General features: G+C 40.2%; 1 long non-coding RNA gene across 3 annotated transcripts; it reads right to left on the bottom strand.

Annotated features, from left to right (window-relative positions):
• Positions 1-1048: 1048 nt before the first annotated feature.
• On the bottom strand, positions 1049-18732 carry LOC143648373 (uncharacterized). 3 transcript variants are annotated; one of them, XR_013158505.1, is made up of 4 exons: positions 18397-18732; positions 12315-12429; positions 3510-3691; positions 1049-2300 (listed from the first exon to the last, which is right to left on the bottom strand). It is a non-coding gene; the product is annotated as an uncharacterized LOC143648373 (long non-coding RNA). The 3 variants fall into 3 exon arrangements; XR_013158506.1 differs by lacking the exon at positions 18397-18732 and adding an exon at positions 14705-16343 and having other exon boundaries at positions 3525-3691; XR_013158504.1 differs by lacking the exon at positions 18397-18732 and adding an exon at positions 14705-16343.
• Positions 18733-21648: the final 2916 nt, after the last annotated feature.

The following is a 21648-nucleotide window of genomic DNA, read 5'->3' on the forward strand; positions in this document are numbered from 1 at the left end:
TTGAGGGATAGTGAGGCTTTTCATTTCGGGGACTTGCTGTGAACAGTTTGAAACAGTTCCCACCTAATGGCTCTGCTATATTCCTGGAGCCCTGGCATACACAGAATGACTATTTAACATTCAAGCTGTGTAGAGCCAGTGAGAGCTCCCAAAAGAAAAGGGAATTAACTGTTGGGTGTGTTTTAATAAGTGAGTGAGCAAAGATCATGTGAATCGATTATCAATTTGGCTAACTTTTCTGCAGGGCTTGTGTGGAAGAATTAAATGCAAACAGACTGCATGTTTACCAAAGAGGAATGCACCTTGAAGTGGATATTAGGATTCTCAAATGTGATTTTTGTAACGTATTGGACTTTTTTCTCCCCACTTTCCTTACTTCTTTCAAGAACATGTGTTGGAAATGAAGGTGAAAATCATGGAAAAAAATATGATTGGATAAAAGACAAGCACACAGAGGATCTATTCCTCTACTAAATACGTTTAGAACCATCCCAAAGGTCACTGCCAGAGTCTCCCCCAGGCACACTTAAGGAGAAGAATAAGCTTGTGTTGACCCTGGGCAAGGTATGTACGTTAGGCATTCACTCTGTTATACTTACTTATTGCCAAACAGCTGAATTGATCTAGTTTTACCTCAAGGATGTTTACTGTTTTCATAATAACTAGAAAAAGAAAACTCAGAATCAGCTCTAATTCCATCCTCCTTCTTCTACCTCTGTCTTCCCTGTCCTTATCAGGGAAGCATAGGTGTTAATATATTATTGCTAACAAACAATTTTCCTCTCTCTCTCTGAAAAATAAGCTTGGGGAGAGAGACACATGGAGCTAGAGGGAGGAACGGACCAAGCTCCAATCAACCTCACTTCCAGAGCCAACATCTTTCTCTGTGTCACTCTCCACTTTGGGGACAGCTCTATGGCAGTACCTGATGGGGTATGTGTTGTTATATTGTTTCTTATTGCTGCTCTCAGAGCACAGTACCAGACTAGGTGCTCAATCATTGCTGTCAAATGACTGGATGAATAACGTCTCATGAACTATATGGCGTGATAAACATCCATTCTTTTATTTTCAACTGTTGGACCTTTCTTGGTGTTCATAAATGTCTGGGCTCTGTTGTCAAGCACTGGCTTTCAACTGACTGTCCAGTTGAATTTTAAAAGTCCAAAAAGAGAGTGTTATGTTTTTTCTCATTGTTATTGAGCCAAATGCCCTGGAAAGCCAGAAATGTATTGGGCCCAAGGAGGAGAAACTGATCTTAAAATAAAACATGAGAATTGAAGTGATAGCAACAGGTCACATTCTTTATATCTTCAAGGAGTGAGTACAGATAAGACAAAAAAAAAAGACATAGTGAAGTGTGAAACTTCAAATTGGAGTTTGGGAAGAAGAATGGAGGGAAGGAATAACTGCAGCTTCGCTGGTTAGGAAATAGTGGTGTTCCATGGCAAAACCGGCTCTGTGTAAACCAGGATGGTAGAAAGGGTAAGGGGTCTGGTGAACTCTGCTCCCCTGTTGGCATCCTGTGCTGTGTCTGGGCCCCCTTTCTCCAGGTGTCCCAGGTCATCTTACTGAGGTCTGGGGGTTGGGGCCCCCCATTTCCCAGATCTTTCCTACCCTGCATGTCAGAACTCCCTGATCTGAGCTTACCTCTCTAGGGTCTGTTTAACTGACCAATTTGTTTGCATATGATGAATTAAATTATAGTAATACTTGAAGGTTTGGCACTTTACTTTCTAGGATTATTTGTATTTTAACTTGGTATGCATGGACTCTTTATTTAGCTCAAAGAATTAAATTGTTGATGCCATATTCCCAACCAGGCGGCTAGGTGAAGCGGATATTTTTCTGAGGTTTACCTCCCAGTGCTAACACTCAAATCATGTAACTGCTTCCTTCTTGGACAGAACACATTTCTTCTTCTTCCTCTTTCTGCTTCTTCTTTATCCTTCACCTTCCCCATCTCCTTCTCATCTTCTTTCTCCTATTTCTCTTTGTCTTCAAATTCTTCTTTTTCATAGGTGTAAATAGACCTACACAGAAGTCACACTCCACATTGCTTTGTGGTTAAAGGAAAGCTTTCACAACGTCCTTGGCCTTAGAACTATATTGGAAGACTGGAGGTGTTCATGGGTGAGCTGGGTGTAGGGAAATCTGAGACTTGGTGGCTTGGGATTGGATTCAGTCACTCTAAATCACACCACCTGGCCAGCAAGTTAAGTTGAGAATGTCCCAGGAGTTTTGTTCTTCCAAACATGGAGGGTTATTGTGTGGAGAATTTGGTCTTCTGTGCCCCTCATCTGTGGAAGACAGAATTGGGAAAATAGGCTTAAATGCAGCAATAGACATAGGGTTGGCACAAAAGGAGACCCTTTTGATAGACAAGATTTGAACCAATGATTATGGGTGGTAGTAATAGCATAACCATTGTAGTGGCTATTTACGAATAGCTGCCTTTACTTTCTGTGGTTAGATAATATTATGACTAAAAGGCAGGGGCTTTAGTTGGGCTTGTGAAACTTGAGATGCCTATGGCATTTCAATAATGCTATTATTTTCACTAACCAATTACTTACTCTAGAGCTGTCCAGTGTGGTAGCCACCATCCACAATCTTTTGAAATGTGGCTTGTCTCAATTGAAATGTACTGTGAATGTAAAATACACACCAGATTTCAATGATTTTGTACAGAAAAAAAGAATGTCAAATATATGTATTTTGTGGATTATATTAATATGAATAACATTTACAATATATTGATATATTGGGTTAAATAAAATATATTATTAAAATCAATTTTACCTGTTTATTTTTGCTTTTTCAAATGTAGTTACTAGAAAATTTTTTAGCTACATCTGGGGCTCACAGTCATAGCTGGCATTTTATTTCTGTTTAGGCCATGCTGCTATGGATCTTTGACAGTTTCAGTGTATGTTCATATTTCCTTTAAGCATTGAGAACATATTGTCTTATCTTATATTCATCCATTACCCTGGACCAGTTCCATCATTACCGCCAAAGTTTTGTTTATTATCATTACAAAGGCTGTAGAGACAAGACCTCTTGGATATCACTTCCTGGAAATGTTATGAGATACAGTTTCTCTTCCTGGGTGTGCATTTTCTCAAATAGGGTCTGCGTTCTCAAGATGTGATGGAGCGCTCTCCTCCAGTGAGAAGCATGGGTACTTTAAAGGACAGGCTCTTGCCTGTGGGACAAAATATCTTATTTTATTGGGAGAGAACAAATTATTCTTTGTGCTACAAGAAAAAATATATCTTTAATGACTATGACAAGGATTCCTTGGATTTACCAGTGAAGGATGAGAGTCTCACTTCGGACAATTGAGATCCTCATTTCTATTCAAGAATTCTTCTCTGCTATAGGTCATTCAAATTATTACCTGCCTAGATAGCCAATTAGGCTATAAGAGCTCTGCTATAATATCTGTTTATTACTTAGGATTGGATTTGGTTGTAAGAAACAAGATAAAAAGATAGGTTCTTTACCAAAAAGAAGCTTACTTCTCTCTTATATAAATCCTTATAGTGTATGGAATCCCAAGTTGATATTGTGACTTCATTCCATTGTGTTCTCAAGGACTGCCACTCCTTGTAGCTCCTTGCTCTACTTTCCTGAGGTATGGCCCTCCCTCTCAGGCTTGGAGATGACATCCTCCACATTCCAAGAACTGCAGAAGTGGAAGGAAAAAGAAAGAAGAGGGGCAAAGTTTGTGTAACAGCTGCCTCTTAAATTTCCACCAAAAACTTCCATTTATATCTCATTGGTTAGACTTAAGTCTGAGAGGCCATGTGCTTCTCTAAAAATTTTTATGGCTATGAAACAAAGATAGAATGGAGATGGTGGGGCAATTAGTAGTCTGCACATCACATTACACATTATAGGCAAAGTGAAGCTTTGCAAATTAGTTACTTTATATAACTCTGTCTAGAAAGCAAGAAAGCATGATCATGCTTCCTTTCTGGTTTATGCTTTATGCAGGAGGCATTTAGTTCTGATCTTTAAGAAAAATGAAGTTATTCCTGGAAAATAATTTTCATATGCGATATAATAATAACAGTAATAACAATAATAAAAATCTTACGTTTGGGGAGTATGCCGGTTTGAATCTGTGGTGTACCCCAGAAAAGCCATGTCCTTTAATCCTCATTCAATATTACTGGGTGGGAGGTTTTTAATTATCCATGGAGCTGTGACCCACCCAGTTGTGGGTGGTAACTTTTGATTAGATGGGTTCCATGGAGATGTGTCTTCACCCATTCAAGGTGAGGTTGCTTACTGGAGCCCTTTAAGAGGGAACCATTTTGGAAAGTGCTTTAGACCTCTGGAGATGAGGAAGAAAAACACCCCAGGGGGACTTCATGAAACAGGAAGCCTGGAGAGAAAGCTAGCAGACATCACCATGTGCCCTTCCAGCTGAGAGAAAAACCCCGAACTTCATTGGCCTTTTTTTTTTAGTGAAGGTAACCTCTTGTTGGTGCCCTAATTTGGATCTTTTCATGGTCTTAGAACTGTAAACTTGCAACTTAATAAATTCCCCTTTTTAAAAGTCGTTCTGTTTTCTGATATATCACATTCCAGCAGCTTGCAAACTAGAACAGGGAGGGATGGGGCTGTTACCAGTTATCCCAATTTTTCCCACTCTGGACACAGGATCTGGACCCTAGTAAGGAGAGTTTGCCTGATCCCTAATAATATTTAGAAACATTCTATAACTTGGAAATTAATGCATACGACAAAAGGATTTGCTAAGCATGCCTGGACTCACCTTTTAGAATGAGAAATGCATTTGGCAGCATTAACTGAAGCCTAGGTCAAGTAACTTGTCACATCTATCTGACTGATGCCATCCTCTCTAGACATGAAGTTTGAGGGTCTGAGAAAGGAGCCCTCACTGTGTGTGCACCCATCCCTGCTGGCTGTGCTGTGTCCCACACTCACCAAGCAAGGGCTTTACGTTGCTGCTAGGAAGGGGGTTCCATATTAGAAGAGGGCACAACCTCAGAAGTATATTATTTTTTGCTGATATTTTGACATTCCTGGAGCAATTAATTTCTGGATATACCTACTGCTGTATAAAGTTTCCTATAATTCCATCAACATTTCCAAAAATTGGAAATGGGATTAACACTGCAGTATCTTTTCTCCAACTTCTTCAAAAGGCCTCTCAATTCTTTTTTTGCTGGAAATTTTGCTAAAAGATCAGATTTTCTTTTCCCACTGGCAAGATGATTTTCTTTTCATAAATTATTGCATTAAAGGTCTGAAGAAAAAGCCGTTCCTTTAATGTTATATAAAGAATTTTTATAGTTCCTTTAAAAGGTCCCCAATTTAACAAATTTGTATGATTTCACAAGCTTCACACACAATTTTCCAGATATTTGTCCTAGTACATGTCGAAACAGCATGTGGGATTTTGAGTCAGACTAATTTGTATTTGAATACAATCCATTTTTATGAGCTTTGCCATTTTACTAGCTTCGTGGTCTTGGTCAAGTCACTTAACTATTTTGAGTTCTAACTGTAAAGGGGTTTTCTAACATCTCTCTTGCAGGTCACTGTGAAGATGGAAATACTTTATGTAATGCCTGGCATTAAAAGGAAGCTCAATGAGCTCCTTTTTATTATTAATCATTATTATTTTAAGCATCTGATCCTAGTTTATATAAAGTTACAGGTTTTTCCCGTTTATACAGTGCTATTTAATGCAAGGATGTTATTTATTGTGAATTAAAAGCCTCTTCTCTCTTTCTGGCTCTGTTTTTCCACACTTCATTTCTTCTTTCTTTGTTTTGTCTCCCTACTTCCTTCTTTTCCATTTTAATCTCCGGTCACATACTGTCCCATAAAATACTTGTGTTAATTTTGCTCCAGTCCTTCAAGATTTTCCTTATCACTGCATCCCTTTGATTACTACAGTCTAGGACTCCACACTCAATTTCAAATACTCAGAATGTCAAATTGTCCTTTCATTTCCATTCAGAGGTAATTGTCAGTTTACTTTTTATAACTTCATGGTGTAGGGGTTAAGCTGAGTGAAACCAGGCTTGGTTTTTCTCCTGGTGTTGACAATAAGCTGTTGACAAGAAGATCAGATCGTGAGCCTTTTGAACTATTTCTTTGCCTTCAGGGTGGGGGGAAGCAACTGGCAAGTCAAGGCGATGGATGAAGCAGGGTAGGTGCAAAGAGCGAGAGCTCGGGCTCTGCTGTGTCTTGTTGCTAGGCAACAGCATGCAGGGAGCAGGCACGTGCATATGCCTGCTAGCATCCTGTTGTCTTAGCAACAGAAGATTTGAGTGGAGGGTGAGGGGAGGAGGAGAACTGGGTTCAAATTATTCAGTTTCCAGGCTCCTAGGGAACCCCTAGGCCTGAACCCCACGTGTTCATGGTCTTAATCTCACATTCACTGAAGCTGAAGTTTCCATCTTTTTTTTTAGTTCATCACCCAACATTTGTAGGAGGCTGTTCCTCAGAGCTCTGTATTACCCAAGTCACATTGCAGCTTATTAGAGTCCATCCACCCCCAAGTCCTCTGGTGCTCCGCATGGCAGGGCCCGTTCTGAGGAATTTAAAAATGATCCCGTACTTTAAGTACAGCCCTATGGGAGAGAAATTAAATATTCACTTGTATGAAAATTTAAATTTTGGATTTTTGGTATGTGAAATGATGCTAAGTCATTTTAATCAAGTCCAAGGCTGCCACTTGTGAGCTTTTCATTCAGTTACAAAGGGTAAGGAAAGGACAGAGGACAGAACAGAGGACAGAATGGCCTCCTTTCTCTCATTGGACCCTTTCATGTCCAGGAACCACTGCATTTTGTCCTGTCTGTTTATTCCTCAGTCCTTCTCACTTGTCTGAACTCTGCTAAATGCTGGGACCGTGCTTTCTTCATCTCTGGGTTCTCCCTTTCTGCTACAGTTCTTGGCACATGGTAGGTACATTTATTAAACAGATTGGAAACCCTTACAATGAGATACTGTGAGTGAAAATACTTTGAAACTCTGCAGTGCTGGGTTACTATTGTCGTGTGCTTGGCTCTAATTTTGTGCCCTTTGGTCATTAGCCTGGACAGTCTTGTTCCTGAGGTCACCACCTGCTCTTGGACCCTGTGTTGGTGACCAGGTCCTTGTCTTTTTCTCCCAACTTTTATGCCCCATTTTAAGACCTGTCTTGCCTAAACTCTTAAAGTGGGTTCTTACCTTTTCCTGGTCTTCCCCAGAGACATTATAAACCAGCCTTAAACTGAAATTCTGTCCCGAGCCTTCATATTTACCTAATTGGGTCTTCTGCATTTTGCTTTACCCTAAGATCAAGACTATTCTGCTCCACCATCTCACTGTTATATTTGTAATCACAGGGTCTCTTTGAGGCATTTGCCTGTCTTCAGTCCCACCTGTTTTCTGAAATTGCGTGGTTCTATGGAGGCTTGATGACTATTTATGAGAGTGTTTAATTTTAGATCTTTCTTTAGGTAGCCAAGCCTTCTAATTATGGGTATATTTGGTGGAACAAGAGTAATTTCTAAGGATCGTCTTTTGTATTATGATAGCAACTTTGGCCCTGAAGCTTGCTGACTTACCCCCACTGTTTCCTTTGTCCTTTGTGAAGGATTACATTCTCACTAGGAAAAAAATCTTTTCTACAATGTGATCTAAATGATAGCCTAATTATTTACCACCTTATTCTATTATTTATTTTGTTCATGGTTGCAGATAGCAAACATATATGCCATTAAATGTAGAAAGAAAACAATTTACAAAATATTGTTCAAAACTGAGGTCAGAGGGGGTAGTGTGCAATATTTAGTTCAGTATATAGCACTGAGAAATGATTTTTTGAATTAAACTGAATGTAGGTATTCACAGTTCACAGACAGATAGAACCTTCTTTAGCTAAATCTTTGAATTTCTCCCATTGTAGAAGTTACCAGCATATGGCCTAGTGTCTCAATGAAATGATTAGGATCCCTAAATAGCAGAAAAGCATTAAGTTCTTTATGAGCAATGCATTATTTTTTTAATACAAGTTGTACATTTTTTTCTGTATGGCCTGAATTATTGTGCTTCTCATCTTTATAATACAGCCTTACTAACATACTAGCCCAAATATGTCTGAGTGATCTTTTAAATATTCCTAGAGGGGACCCTGCCAGGGTTGTTTGCATGTGAGGATAAAACATGTCTTGGAATCACTCATCCTGCCTGGCCAGAAATCCAATGGTCCATAGTGGGATAGGAGGCAAATTTTCATCCAGAGCAATTTGAAAGTTGTATATGCCACAATCAAATCAAACTACCCAACAAAGATCTTGGAGTCAACTTTTTTTTTTAAAAAAAAAAAACTTATTTCTTCACTGGGATCAATCAAAAGCAGACAGTTATCTGAGAGTATCCTGTTGGCCCATGGATGAAGACCCTGAAAGAGGGAAGTGAAGCTTTCCTCAGGCAGATTATCCATCCCTCACTTAGTGACCCCCTCCCCTTTCCTACCAATGTCCTTATTTCAATAGCATAGATCCTGGCTGTAAATTATTTTAATCCTCCTTTGGATGATTAAACTAGTTTTCCCTTAGTTGGCAAGGGCCCAGAGGTGAGTGCAAAGCTGGCATGTTGTTCCTGATCTAATCTCCCAAAGTGGGTCTAAGGTGGGGCAATCCCAAATTGGAGCAGGGCACAGACATTGGTGTTGTTTTGGCAAGGATTGTGGTGTCCTTGATCTGGGGTTGAGCAGCGTAGCAGGGGGGAGTTTTCCTACCCTAGCATTGTGCTAACCTTAAGGTCCCTTTTGGAAATCTCTGTTTGCAGAAGAGAGCACACTTGGAAGAAGTAGGCAGAATGACTTTCAATATTGCTGGTCATGAGCCACACTCTACTGAAATATGACAAGGCTCTTCTCTGGGTGCTCAGATACATACAAAGCTAGTGTCTCCAAAGAATTAGACCAAATGAGCTGGAATCTGTCCTGTTGTGAAAAGTCTGTTCTGCCTGTGATGTCTCAAGGTGACAGCTAGCACCTGCGAATCACCACATTTTCATTGAAGAAAATACCACGTACAACATCAGGCTTTTGACTTTCAAGTGATGGTAGGAAATACAAACTTTGGGCATCATAAAAATCTGCCTTTTGTAATTGAAATGATTTTTTTAATGTATTACATGTTTCCCCTTGTGTTAACATGTATGAAATAAGCAGGAAGTCTCATTTTTAGTTTTTCAGGGAACTGTGGCTCCTCAGAAATGTACAAGGGAATCAGGGATCAATGCCAAAGAACTCTCAAGAGTCCTTCAGAATGATGGAGGACCACAGTTCATCTCCCTGATTTGGAAGCATGTCACAGAATCTCACATAACAATAGCAGGTGCCTTTCTAAGGCATGGCTTGGTGTTGCTAGGGCAGCAGCGGGGCTTCTTAACTCCCCTCTTGTCCTCACCTCTTCCAGGTCCACAGGGCTCTAGGGATGAAGATAAGGTTCCACAATGCTCACCTTCAAAACGGTGCAGACATAAAATGCCCTTAAATACTCTACATCAAGATTGGAAGACATTGCCAGGTGCCTATGTCCTCCAAACCCAAATGTCAGCTTTGGCTTCATATGATACTCCTCTTAGGATGCACATACGATGTGGAACCACTGCTGCTGGGGGATCACCCAGAATAAAAGTGAACCTCTTGGAAATGCCTCCACGCGTGTGAGGGTGAGCGATAAACTGCAACTTGTTCTCTGTAGTCCTGTGCAGTGCCCAGGAAACACGTCCGCCCTGCTCCTCCCACAGCCTGACTGTGGCTGCAGAATTTGCTGGGGATCACTGTCCATCGTGTAGTGACGCTCTTCTGATTCTTGTATGAAAAAATCACCAGTTCATTCATCACTCATCAATCATTTTCCTCGGTGACGCATCATCTGAAAGTTTCATTCCTCAGTCCCCTGTCGGAGGTTGGTAAATAGCATGTCATTCCAGCAAAAGGCAGAGGGGGCGGCAGCCCATCTGGACCCTCAAGTTTGATTTCATATTTATGAAACAGCTTAAATGTCAGTTTGAGTGAAAAACGACACCTTCTCCAGCTTCTCACATTAGTGCCTGTGGCTGCGCTGAGTGTTTCTCTCTCTCTCTCTTTTTTTAAAAAGCAGCTTGTAGCTTCCCCACTCAGCTCCTCTAAAGCGGGAGTGGAAAGGGGACTGGATAAATTGATGAGCCCACGACTAGACACCCTCACCAAGGAGCAAAATGAAAGAAAACGAAGCAAAGATGAAATAGAAGAAATATTCTGGTTTTGTAGGGAGTATTGATTAATGTAGGGAGGGTCTGGAGATATTCTTATGTTATTGCCCTCTTTGAAGCTTGAAAAGAGTAGGAAAAAAAATTGGAAAATAAGGATTTTGTGCAATAAATCACCTCTAATTCTACCACTCTAACCTTTTTTTTTTTTTTTTTTTTTTTTGCATGGGCAGGCACTGGGAATCAAACTTGGGTCTCCGGCATGGCAGACAAGAATTCTGCCACTGAGCCACCATCACACCACCCTCTAAAATTTGTTACAGTCATTTGGCTACGTTTCCGCCAACTCATTTTTTAGACACATGCATATTCTAAAGTTCTAAGTAAAGTGGACATGTGTGGGACCTGGGGGTCTACAACAACTCAGGACTTTTAAGAAAATCTTAGCTTGTGCCCAAGGAAGGCTCCGTGCTTGGGGAAAAAAGCCAAGAAAGTTCCTGAGTAAATGCCTTCAAGGCAGTATCTATATGCCTCCTGGAAGTTTAAAGCAATTTCATTAATGAGGCGGGATCATTTGTGTGCCCTAGAAAAATGACCCTGTGATAATGTGTATGGGTTTGCTGGGCCAGTCTTCTTACGCGGGCTTGTGTGTTCCCCTCCCACATTGCCAGAATGAATGAGAGAGGGTTCAGCTCCCTGCCGGAGCCTTAGTAGGCTCTAAGTTTTATAAGGATGAATCAACTGTCTTTCTTCAGCCATATGTTTGGGAAGGACAAGGACAAAGGCTTAAAAGGGAAGAGATGTACTCCGGTCTTAGTCTAGTAGAGGCGCCTAAGATAGAAAAAGGTTTAGCTGTCATAACAAGAGGTTTTCACAACTTTCTAGTGGAAGGGAAAAGAGAGCGGCAAAACCAAGGACAAGTGGAGGACAGGGAGCAGTGGGTCTGGCAGTAGATGTGGATGACGGGAAGACAGAAAGAATAACAAAAGTATACTCCAGGGAAAGAGGGAACCGAGCCTCAGGCAAAATGTCAACACAGCCTTACTTAAACTTCTCTAGGTGGTGGCCTCTGGCAATGCCACACAAGAGATACTAGCTCCAAGAAGGAGTGGAAAGTCCTTCCCTGCAGGACTGCTCGCTTGGAACTTACAGGTCCCTGGAGACTTGCTAATACCCCTGTACAAGACACTGCCACGGGTGGTGGGAATAGTGTCAGGGGTGTGGCCAAATCCAGTGAGAAATGCTTGATCACCAAGGGTTGATGGGACAGTAGTAAATCTCTGTCTTCAGGTTGTGTGGTTCAAAGCATAGGTATTTGGATGGGAGGGAAGTGAAATACTTCACCATGTTTGTGACACTGTATTTGGCCTCCTCTAGACAAAGGATAGCATTGTACTCACTGCCAGGTTAGGATGAGTAGCAAGGAAGGAAACTCCACCTCGATCCACATGTGGGCGGTAAGATCCTTCACTACTGGAACTTTTAGAACTGTTAATCTGCATCTTTAGATTGGGGCTTGAACATATTCTGAACTAATGAAAATAACTAGTGATGCCTTTTCTTTAAAATCATCTGTCCTTCCAATCCTTCCAAGTTCCCTTGTGCCTTTAACTAAAGTTAGAAATTATTTAAATATTGCTTTTTTCATTAAAATTATATTATAAATATTTTCCCATTGCTATGTAGTCTTAATCATTACTTCTAATAATGATACTACTTTTCTTATTTTATGAATGTGCCCCAAATTATTTAATTATTTCCTGATTGTGGACTGGTTTGGTTGCTTCTAATTTTTAACTATTATAGCTGACACTATGATAAATATCTTATTGCTTGTTTTCCTCCCAAGGTTTAGACTTTTCTCTTTCAGTGATAATCCCAGAAATGGAATATTTGGGTCAGAGGGTATCTTGGCTTCTTGATGTATATGAGATGAAGGGGCCCTCAAATTAAAAGGACGAAAATTTTGCTGAGACTCTTTGCATAAAAGCATCAAAAAGGATCAACAGGAAAAATACACAATCAGGATCAAGCTTCAGCGTTCTGAGCAGGTCATTTCCTAATTAAGTACTTACCGGGGGTCCACACCTCTGTTTGTCTGTGATCCTAGGAAGACAATTGGCTTTTGGAAGCTTCATAGTGATGAGAACAAAAGAACAATGTTAAAGCCAGTGTTTGCCAGGCCAAGACCTGGAAAAAAGAGAAAGGAGGAGAAAGAGAGAGTGTTCTGGTTGATAAGGTAAAACAATGCAGAAGGCAGAGAGTAGCAGCATTCCTGGGTGAGAGAAAGCCTTGCACTTCCATTGTTCTGCTTTGGCGACACGCAAGGACGCAGTCCTCGGGAGCTGGCAGCACTGAGGCAGGGTGGTGAAGAAAATTCACGCTGAAGCCAAGTGCTAACGGGACACATCCAAGAATAAAAGGAAGTAAGGAAATACAGGATCAAACTCTCTAGAGTAATTCAGAGAATAGGGAATTCTGATTTTTAAGAACATGAATGGGGAACTTGTTTTTAGCGTCATTCTAGATTGTTTTCTGATTTTTTAAATTATAAACAACAAGCAAACATACAAACATTCTTGACATGCCATTCTCAATGGCTCACAATGGCATCACATATTGTGCATTCATCACCATGATCATTTTTTTTTGAACATTTGCATTTCTCCAGCAAAAGAAAGAAAAAAGAAAAAAACTCATACATGCCATACCCCTTACCCCTCCCTCTCATTGAGTATTTCAATCTACTCAATTTATTTTAACCTTTGTTCCTCTGATTATTTATTTTTATCCATATTTTTTACTCAGCTGTCTATACCGTAGACAGAAGGATCATCAGACACACGGTTTTCACAATCACACAGTCACATTGTAAAAGCTATACCATTATACAATCATCTTAAGGAAGCACGGCTACTGGAACACAGCTCTACAGTTTCAGGCACCCTTCAGCCACTCTAGTACACCACAAACTAAAAAGGGGATATCTATATAATGCGTAAAAAGAACCTTCAAGACAACCTCTCAACTCTGTTTGAAATCTCTCAGCCACTGACACTTTGTTTTGTTTCATTTCTCTCTTCCTCCTTTTGGTTGAGAAGGTTTCTTCAATCCCTTGACACTGAGTCCCAGCTCATTCTAGGATTTCTTTCCGACATAGCTAGGGAGGTTTACATCCTTGGGAGTCATGTCCACATAAAGGGATTTTTAAAATAAAAGCTACTCTACAGAAAAATTAGAAAGTATAGCAAAATATAAGGAACAAAATAATATCACAATTCTCATATCAAAAATAACTATTGTGAGGATTTCTATTTATTTCATTCTTGATATATATATATGTATATACATACATACACATACGGAAACATAGACAAATGGAATCATTACTACACATAGAGTTCTATAGCTTATGACACCATATGGATATACTGTGTTGTAGTTAAACTTTGTACATTGCCCTTAAAATGTTTTTTCTATTATATCTAACAATGAGATGAAAATGCTCTAATTTTTATGCTTTTGACAGTATTTCCAGACCACAATCCTTGACCTGAAATGATTGACTCAAAGGATAAGAGTAATTTTCAGGTTCTGTCACATTTAGACCAATAACAGTCTAAGTACATGATCTCACCACACTCTGGTCAGCAAAAAGTTTGTTTTGTTTTCAATCTTTAACAGGGACTTCCTTTGAAGGCAGGGGATATCAATTCCCTCCCACTCCCCTCAACCCCAGCCTTGACACTACAATTATTATTTTTTAAGGTGAAAGAAAGAGGAGCCTGAACGTATAGTCAGGATTAGAAAGAAGATAACTCCAGCAAAATTAAGTGCTGCATCAGATCTGAAGAGAAGTAGATTGCTATTTTGTCAGTATCTCACATTATTAAAAAGCATCAAGTGACAATAAGGGGAAAAAAAACGATCAAGACCTACTGATCTTGTTACATATGAAAGATTGAGAGAAGGTAATGGGGAGGGAGAGGGAGGGTAGGAAGGAGGGAGGGAGAGAGGAAAAAGAAGAAGGGGAGAAAGAGAGAGAGGGAAATAACTCCAGTCTAGCAAAGGAGTGTTGTCTCAAACCCATTTGGAAATGGGTGGGGTATAAACTAAAAATAAATAATTTTGAATAGCTTATCCTCGTAGCTTCCATAAACTTAGAGTCCTCAGGTTAACTACCATTTTTATTAGGAGATCCCAAATATTGGCAAATCCACCCATCACAATTTTTAGTATCAGTGCAATTATATTTAGGTCTACAACACTATTCAGAGTTATACCTTTTGTTTTCATTTGATAATATTTTGTGTTCAAGTATAATACCAAGAGGGGGATGTTTTCATCTTCGATGACAGGTTATTTTATTTATATAGTCTTGTTTGACAAGCAGCTCTCCAGGTCTTGGATGTAGAGCACGGACACACATTCTGACACACAGACACACTCGCACAGACATACTTACACTTTCTGAAACCACCTAAGCATGATGAGACTGGAATTACTAAGGTGGGTCTCTTCTCACTTTCCTTAACTGTTCTCAATCGCCCTGGTTTTATCCCCAGACTTTGATTATAATTTTCATTTTACATTTATACAATCTCATAATCACATGTCTCTTTGGACTTCCATATGGTTCTGTGTCTTCAGGCTAAATTTGTCTTCAAAAAAGCCTCTGACTTCTTTCAGCTGCCTTAAGGCCAGGATAGTAAGCCATTCAGAATTAAGATGCCAGGTTTCTGATTGCTGTTCCTTCTGTCCTGTGGTGAAGGCATGGCAGCTGTTCAGAGCAGGGGCGGTGCAAATTGAGGCGTCTCATCCTGTTAAAAATATCCCCTCTTATATTCCACTAATGACAGATTCATTTAAGTTAGTGGTTCTCAATCTTGTCAGTTGGCAAAACACCTGGAAGGAATAGTGTTCTGAGAAGAATTCCATGAAATATTGACATACTTAATTCCATTAACAAACGAAGAACACTTCACCAGTAGGAAATATGGCTATATTATGCTGCAATATGAAATCATATCCATAAACACATTTGCCAGTGGATGAACTAAGGATGATGCTAAGTTTTCTGGTAGCACTAATGTAGTAGTCAATAATTTGTCTTGTCATTTCCCAGGACTCACCAATAGCAAAACTGTAGCAGACATCAGGAATTTAATAAAACCTTTGTTTTTCTCATAGGAAAACCATTTTAATTGAGAAATTCTATTCACTGAAAAGTCTTTCACTGTGAGCTCAGACATAAACAACTACCATTATTTGATTTCAGCAATAGGACATCTTAGACTAACATTTCTTGACAACTACTCGTTTGTTCTATTAACCTTCTCTTCTAAAATACAAATTTCCCCTTAGAGGTTAAGCCAGGCAGCAGTAACATCTTGTAGTGAATTAAGTGAATCAGATAATCACGTGATATCTAGCAACTCTATGTATTTGCTCTTTTTAGTTTATAACTGCGGCTTTCAGATTTATAAATTTTAGCTGCAGATTCCTTAGTTTCAAATATATAACTGCTTTTCTAATCTTCCAGGCTTTACAACTCCAGGGTCCTCTGTGAATCTTCCTCTCCTTCCCCATTAGCCATTGGCTGTGATTATTTCATGCTTTCAGCAAACCATTCCAACACTTAATTTACTTTGCTCATAAACCTGAAATTTGGGAAAAGCGTGTCTCTGCTCCACCTGGTGTTAGCTGCGGCATCTTGAGGGTAGGGTATCCACTTCGCACAGGGCTCACTCACAGGGCTGGGAAATTGGTGCTGCCTGTTGGCCAGGAGAAAGGATGCTGTGCAGCCTGCTTGTTTTTGTGATTTGTAAGAGCTGATTGTGTGTGTCTCTTTCGCACCTGTGTGGCAACAGGTCTGTAGCTTGAAATTGACCATCATGGGAGTATTTGTACCATAGAATTTGGCAAATGCTACAGATCAGGGTTTCCTTTCCCAAAGAGCTGGTGGTTAACATTGAACAGGACATCATTAGCTGGGAGCTAAGTTGGCGCTGAGGAGCCTCAGAGTCTGTCCTCGTGGGGTTCTCTTCATGTGGCCTGGACTTCTTCACTGCATAACGACTGGATTCTAGGACAAACATCCCTAGAGAGAGAGGGAGGCTGCATCACCTTGTATGACCTCACCTCTGAAGTCACAGATAGCTACTTCCGCCGTACCCTGATAAGCACAGTGGAAGACTTCTCAAGTTTGCGGGTAAGGCCTGCAGACTCAATTTCTTGACGAGAGAATGGCAAAATCTGGATGAGCATGTGGAACCAGAAATATTGGTGTGGACATTTTTAGAAAATGCAATCTGTCATGCCATTATTTCCAGTCAGTCAGGCATGAATCCTTTTCTTCAACATGTCTCGGAAATCTATAGGGATAATTTGTATAGGTGGAGAAAGGGCATACAATCACAAAAATTGGTTTGAACTGTTCAAGAAAAGCTGAGAAGGTGGCAAGGAGCAAAATGTACTCAGCAAATAGGGGAAAGATTATCCTGCTTGGGGTAGGCATATGTATGCCTTGTGTAAGCACAGAGTGCTAAATTTAGGGAGGTTGTATAAAAATTCCAGGAGACCTCTGTATCAGTTTTCTACTCCTATCTAACAAGATACCCAAAACTGAAAGGTTTAAAACAACAAAAAGGATAACAAATTTATTATCCCATAGCTTTATTTTCCATGAGTCTGGAGTCCAGCATGTTTTAATGGCGTCCTCTGCTCAGGGTCCCATAAGGCTGAAATCAAAGTATCAACACACTGCATCCTCATCTGGAGGCAAAGATCTACCCAAACTTCCTTGAACTGTTGGCAGAGCTCAGTTCCTCATGATTGTAGGGCAGAGGTCCTGTTGTTTTGCTGGTTGTCAACTGGGGACTGCTATTAGAGCTTACAGGCTGCTCGCAGGTTCCTGCCACATGGCTCTATTTCAGCAATGAAGAACTCTTGGCTTAAGTTTCTCTTGCTCTTAGAATCCTTCCGATGTCCCCTTCTGTGGTAGTTGGAAAAATCCCTCTGCATTTAAAGGTCAGACCCACCCAGCTAAAATCAGCCCTCTTTAAAGCGGTGCCATCTCACAACCAAATCACAGAGAAGATTCCTCAAATTCACATTCCTCGGGATTATTTGGGGAAAGTGGTTAGGAAATGTGGAGGCCCATCTTAGAATTCTGCCTCCTACAACATGGAATGGTAGAGTAAAGGTTCTGCCTTACTGAGAGCTTAGCTCTGCGACCTTGCATGTGCCGTTTGAATTACTCAGACTCAATTTCCTTATTTTCAAAAAAAAAAAAAAGATAACAGTATTATTAACTTCTCTATGTCAGAGGGCTGTTATGGCTCAAGTGAACTAATGAATGGGATGGTGTTGGGAAAAATCTTGGTGCTATGTTGATTCTGTGTTGGAAAAACTCTGCTTGTCACATCCTACTCTTCCATCAAGTCTCAGTCCAGAGTCTATGTACTCCAGCTTTCTTACTCCTTCCAGCAATCCCACCACTCCCTGATCACTCTCAACATTTTATCTGTTTGTCTTTTCTCATGTTATTTTGTATATCTTTCAATTGAGCATGGTTATTTATGCTCATGTCCTATTTTCCTTTTTGGACTGTGAGATCCTTGAAGGTCTTTGCATTAGTCACAGAACTAGCCCCCCCCCCCCCCCCAACAAACCCAAGAAAAATGACTCTCATATAATAGGGGCTTCTTAAATATTTAATTGAAGAATGAATGAAGATTAATTTTTCTGAGAAGGCAAATAGCATTAAAATGGCTATTAAATGAAAGGACAAACTAAGATACCGATGGAATTTTTGTTCTTATATTTCTAACAGAGAAGATACCTAGTTGAATGTCTTGGAATAAATACCTCAGCTCAGTAGAAACACGAGTTTTAGCCTAACGCATTTTGTCAGCTGGTCAACAGAGATTGTGGGATATGCGAAGGCAGCAGCCACCAGGTTTCTCTTTAGTTTTGATCCCATGGCTCCCTATCATAGCCTAATCAATAGTGCATGCGTGTATGCATGCATGAACGAATGAGTGAATATTAGCTCTGGTACGGTTTTTAGGAGAAAATATTAGCTCTGTGATCCATGGCCTCACCCTACCTCATCCAGTTACCTGCCACCAAGGCATCAGGAACCGTGAGTCATACCTGAGGAATCCAGCAGGGGTCACAATCAGGGTTCCAGTAGCTGCCCGCACCTCCGTATCCTAGCCTCTTGGGATCGGAAAGTCTGTGTTCTCCTGGAGGTGCCGTGAAACTTACAACTGTTCCCATTCCTGAAAGGTGAAGCGGTTTTCCCCCACGGGAGCTCAGACTCCCAACAGGCGGCAACCTGAAACGGCTCTCCAGTCATACTCACGTCCCGCAGAATAAGGGCTAGCTTTTGTCCAGGGCAGCCTGGATAAAATGTCATAAAGAGTCAGTGTCAAAAAAGGAAGCCTGGAAATCACAGTTCCACATTGTCTGTATTAAAGTGTAGATCCGTAAAGCTGGTGGAGAAGTGATAAAAATAGCGGGGTTATTATGCTCATCTCTAATGCATTTAATGTAACAATAGATTATTTCATTGTCACTAAATGAAGGGAAGGTAGGAGGATCTAATTCTATCTCGAGATTTTTTAATAAGTACTTCATTGTCAGTAAAATCATTTACATTGTTCAATATCTAAATAAAAGGGAAGAATGTACAATGGCTTGCACACTCGGCACAGAGCGGAGGACGGTGAAGGGACGTTAGACCCTGCGGCCGAGTTAAACTGCACCCAGCAAGATTGGCGACGGATTGCTATTTGCTCTGAAATGAAGTGCCTCGCTGTGGTGGAATCAGGGAGGTAGTGTTTTGGTGGTATGGAATTGACAAATGCTTCATTTTATCCACCTCCTCACACCCCATGAACGTGTGATTTTGTGGCAGGATTTGGAGATGAGATTTTCTACTGCATAGGCTTCTTGTCAGGATGAATGAAGACCCTGTATTAGGAGCCTGCATTACCTCTTGGGGCCTCTAGACGGAGCGTTTGCTCTAGCTTGAAGTTGCTTGCCGGTTCAAGGCACTAGCAGCTTTTGAACTGAAGCCTGCTCCGGGTTGGCAGAGTTCAGTCGTGTGAGATTTTAGCACTAAAGGGACACCTAATGGAAGAGTCCCGACACAGATTCCTGGTGCCAAATACTCATACCCTTGGCATTTTGTAATCATCCATTAATGTTCTATTGATAGGCAGGGCTAAAACAGGCTCAATGGGTCCTCAGAGTTAAATTTCTGCTCAAGTTTATAGCTGGAAAAATTTCTCTTCCTTGCTTCATTTTCCATGTTTTTTCCTTAAAATACAGTCCGGAGACATTTCAAACTTAGAGAATTTTATAAACATTATCGAGAACCATGGATTTGTTGAGGGGTGGGGTGGTAGGGACTCATTTGAGAGCTAGCTTTAATTTCTTAGTTTTGAGAGCTAAAGCTTTCTAGTCATATTGTGTTAAAATTATAATCAGGGTTAGAAGGCATATATAATCTTGCATACACTCATATACACATATACATTTATCTATGATTAGAATATATTAATTCTATGGAATAGCATTCCACACTGTCTGATATACTAACTGCCAGCCCCATGTGACTATTTAAACTTAAATGAACGCAAATTAAAATTAAATAAAATTAAATATTCGCTTCATAAGTTGCACTAGCCACATTTCCAGTGCTCATTAGCCATGTAACGAACGGCTACCACATCAGAAAGTGCAGATATAAAACAAACTCATCATCACAGGAAGTTGTATTGGACAGGCTGGAATAAATAAAGAGAAAGATAAATAGGGGATGAGAAGAAAGAGGAGAAAAGATGAAAATGGAGGGGCTAGTACCAGACAATGAGACAGGTCAACTTGGAGAGAAAGAGTGAGAGAGACAGAGAAAGAGAACTAAACAAAGGGCAGCTGGACACATCAGAGAGGCAATGAAAATCATAGGTAGACTCTGGTGTGACTAGAAAATGCTGTACATAGACACAGAGTTATTCTAATTTTATAAAGTTGTTCTAAATAAGTTATTCTAATTTTGTAGAGCTTTAGGATTCCATAGACAAATGCTTTTAAAACCTCACTGCATTTTTGCAACTACAAGCACATGAATGTCAGGATGATATCACCTCTTGGTACTTTTCATGTTGTGAATGAGACTAAATTGAGAGTTTCCCTGGGCCCCTAGGCTACAGACCATCTAAAACTAATCTATGCAATGCCGTCTCAGTTGGTTTGAAAATTTAAAAAATAAGTCTTTCAGCTAGTTATTTTTCCTATACAACATGAAGCAATTAGTTTAACTGCTTTGTTCCCATTGAAATGATGGATTATTTTTGTACAATATAAATACACTTGGAGGCTCACGTGAAGTGATTAAGAGGATGTTTTGCATATTAGCTACAGTGGACCAATAATTCTCTATTTTATGCTGAAAGATCTTAGGAATTTGGATTTGATAGCTTCATTTTATAACAATTCTGAAGTTAATAGCCCTGTCCTTTTAGCTTACCAGTAGTTCTTTTGCCACAATATATGTTTACTGCCTTTTGATCTTCACTTAGTGTCTATGGAGAAGCAGAGAATTGTTTTTGCTGTTGTCCGCAGCATGTTTCTCTGAACTCTGAAAGGCCATAAGGGGAATAATAATACGGAAGGTTGGGGCTTCTTTCCAGCCCTTAGCTTTTCCCTGTATACTTTGCTTTTCTCACTGAGTAGTATGACAACCAAGGTCGGCAAACCTGGATCTTCTAACCTTTACCTTTCTCTTCTTTAACATCCAGTCTACAGTTTCATGGCCCTAGCAATTTGATTTTATAATTTTTTTCCTGGCATGATCAGGCACTGAATAATTGGTTCATGATAACGGCCCCACTCCAAATCCAGATATGTAAGTCAGAGTTCTGGTTTATTAATCTACAGCTGGAGAAAACTGTGGCCTGAAACTGAGTTTACTGAAAAAAATGCATGACAGTTCAGAAGGTTTCCTGGTGCATATAGAATCAGAGCTGGATGTCCTCAAAGGACAGTCCTGTCAAGCCTTGGTAGCTTGATGAAGTGTCTCTCTTCTCCCTAGAGATGTTTCTGTCTGAAGAGCTAGAACATTTCCAGTCTGAGCACCCTCATCCCCCTGCAGAGAAGGAGAGAGACAAGCCTGCTTCTCAGTCCTTCTGTCTGACGACCATTGTCACCTGGCTTTGTTGATGCATCACTCCTTCCGTTTTTAACTTCTCATCCTTTTGTAACAATTTACAGTTGATAACTTTACAGATTACATTTAATTAATTACAGTTTAGGTTGGCTATCTCCTGGTGACATTTAGAGAAGCATTATAAACTCATTTGGTAGTGCATCTCCAAATCAAGTTGCAGGATAATTTTT

This window comes from Tamandua tetradactyla, chromosome 10 (assembly GCF_023851605.1).
Source record: "Tamandua tetradactyla isolate mTamTet1 chromosome 10, mTamTet1.pri, whole genome shotgun sequence".
Lineage (NCBI taxonomy): Eukaryota > Metazoa > Chordata > Mammalia > Pilosa > Myrmecophagidae > Tamandua > Tamandua tetradactyla.